The sequence below is a fragment of the Bubalus kerabau genome, chromosome 14, assembly GCF_029407905.1.
Source record: "Bubalus kerabau isolate K-KA32 ecotype Philippines breed swamp buffalo chromosome 14, PCC_UOA_SB_1v2, whole genome shotgun sequence".
NCBI lineage: Eukaryota > Metazoa > Chordata > Mammalia > Artiodactyla > Bovidae > Bubalus > Bubalus kerabau.
In genome coordinates, this window is record NC_073637.1 from 25,929,152 (window position 1) to 25,932,387 (window position 3,236).

Sequence of the window (3,236 nt, forward strand, 5' to 3'; positions counted from 1 at the left end):
AGTTTTCTCAATTAAATGACTCACTCTGATGACATCAGACACGGACCTTTCCTGAACACCTGGGTGGTTTTGCTCCCTTCCTACAAGAACCACCTCCTCTTCTGTTCTGCATCATGTGGGAAAAGTCAGACCCACTTACAGAATGTTATTAAGATCTTAAGTGATTATGAAGATATTCTGGTTTGTCTGAATGACTCCTGACCCCAAAATTTACCTTAGAGAAACATAATGTGTTTGTGATAAATCTCTTCCAGTTAGTTTCCTTGTATTTTCCTCTTTTATTTTTTGTATAAAAGTAAATTTTAGAGGGACAGTTAAATTAACTAAAGGTTCAGGGTAATTGAATCCTAAGTAAAATTAGTTTTTTCTACTTTACTTAGAAAGCAAAATAATGAACTGATGGCATTTCTTCATGTTTAAGTATTAAAATTCCAAGAAGAGTATTATTTGTATATGCCTCCCTTAAATGCTTTAATAGGATAAAAACAATAATTCTGTTTTTTAATACATCCAGTTACATGATGTTTGCTTCTGCCACAGAAGTTCTCTCCTTGGTAAATCATACTATTCTTGGGACAGTGTCTTTCGTATGTTAAGACTATATATGGCCTGTGTCTAATACATGATTTATGTCCATTATTAAAATTTATTTTCACCAGAATTTAGAGACACTCCACTCAGTGAATAAGTTTTCCAGTTAATATACAGTAATATGTTAGCATTGTGGTGCTTACTGTGGCCCTGATCTTAGCAATAATAGTTAAGATTTGTTTAAAATAGAGGCAGTCCTGTAGGTGTGTGCAATAGAAAACTGGATATAATTTCTACCCTTTGAAATTATAATCATGATAATCCGTATGATCAACATGAAGCCAGGTAGCCATCTTACATACCACTGTATCTGCTGACTTAACTCAGATCTTCTGCGTGGTTGAACTCAGTAAATATTTATGAAACTGGATTTTTAACAAAATTTTGTCCATTATATAAAGTGTTTCTTTAAATATGAATCTAACAAATACATTAAAGACCCAACATTCATTTCATCTGTTCAAAACATTTGTTTCACAAGAATAAAAGTAAGCTGAAATAAATATTAACTTTGGAGCTGTTGCGATTTGTTCATTTGTGTACATGTTCTTTATTCAATCCAATGCTTGGCAAAGTATCAATTTAGTTCATAATGTAAAATTTCCCACATTATATTTTATTCTGTAAGTAGTCTGAACTCATATCACACATTTTGTCCATTATCCACCCAAAACCTAAGGTAACCTATTTTCTTAAAACTCCATTTAGTTAAAAAATATAGTTTAGTATTTGAAATGTTTTAGTTCACAAAAAATACCATTTGAATGTGTTCATCAATCATGATTAGAATATATAGTCTATCAAGTTGTGTTTATAACTTTTTACAGAAGAACCCCAACATACTACATATTGCTGTCGCACAGACTGTGTATAATTCAAGCCAAGTCATGTCACCCAAAATGAAAGAACTCAATAATTTAATATCTTAGCCAATGTGTCCTAAACTTTCTGTCAATGAAAAACATAAAATTTTTTTTTTCAAATTATAGATATATCAAAGAGAGCCCCAGTAAACAGTGCTTACCCTATGACCTGAAATTTTCATCCATTCTTTTTGTTTGTTTGCACTGGGTCTTCATTGCTGTGCGAACTTTTGCTAGCTGTGGCAAGTGGGGGTGACTTTCTAGTTGTGGTGCGTGGGCTTCTTATTGTGGTGACTTCTCTTGTTGTGGAGCACAGGCTTTAGAGCCCAGGCTTCAGTCGTTGTAGCACATGGACTTAGTTGCCCTGCAGCATGTGGAATCTTCCTGGACCAGGGCTCGAACCCGTGTCCTCTGCATTGGCAGGCAGATTCCCATCCACTATACCACCAGGGAAGTCGCTTCCACAGTTTTAAGCCCTCTAAATAGATTTTATGATTCTGTTCCCTGGTCACTGTTGGGAGATAGTTCTCGGTAAGTCTCTGTTTTCTGTTTGTCTTTCCTTGGACATATTGATTCACTTTTCAAAGATGTTATCTTTACAAGGATGTTATTTGTACAAAGATGTTATCTTTACAGCAGAGAGCCTGGAAAGACAGAGATGGAATCTCCCTCCAGAGAGAAGGACAAGTTTGTTTCCTGTGAAAGTGTTAGTCGCTCAGTCGTGTCCAACTCTTTACAACCCCATGGACAGTAGCCCGCTAACCTCCTCTGTCCATGGAATTCTCCAGGCAATAATACTGGAGTGGGTTGCCATTCCTTCTCCAGGGGATCTTCCTGATCCAGGGATAGAACCGAGGTCTCCTGCATTGCAGGCAGATTCTTTACCATCTGAGCCACCTTTTACTATAAAGGGAAGCCCTTTATATAAAAATAACTGGAGGCAGGCTTACTGCCAACTTTCAGAGAGTCAGGGTCCCTAAGCTGAAAGTTCATCTCGTGTAATACAAGCCACTGTGCGTACAGGAGTCTTGATGCTGCAAGCGTCGCCCTGTGGGAACTGGGGCTTGAGAAAGGAGTGGGAATGCTGACACTCTGAATGCTGCCACTGCTTTGTCCCTGAGCCAGGAATCTGGCTTCTGCCAGCTTCCGTGAAACAAGTAGGCTGGCTTAGTAGCTGCCAGTAGAGTGAAATCCCAGACCTTTCCCCACTTCTGACAGTCATTATCTCCATATTGTCCACTAAGTCATAAAGCAAATTTTCACAACTTGATTTCTTCACCTTAGTTCCAAAGCAAATATAAAATGCATTTTTCTGCAGCACAAACTTATAAATAATACTGGATTCTCTTACAAAGTGTCTTCCAGAAGCGCTTTTTTTTTTTTTTTTTTTAAGCAGAGCTATGTCTCTTGCTCACCTGTCTTCACCCTCGAGCTTCATTCACCCGGGCTGTCCTCAAAGCTTTCATAGTTAGAAAAGACAAGACACACCCAGACTGCTCTAGGTAATAGGGTTTAACAAGAATATCTGCAGTCAAGAAGACGCTCCGAAACTGAGAGTCGTTCTGTGTGTCAGTGCTTCTAAAACTGGATCAGCAGATCAAGTACTCCAAGGATGACTCATGATCATGTAGTCATGTAGAATACAAAGCTCCAGTGACCCACTTTTTCTTGCTTGCATCATGTTGACGCCAGCATAAAGAGGTCCCTCATACTAGCAGCATTTTTCATGCCAAGTTACTTCTCCTGCTAAGTTCTGGATGTACCTACATGGGTGTACCTGGC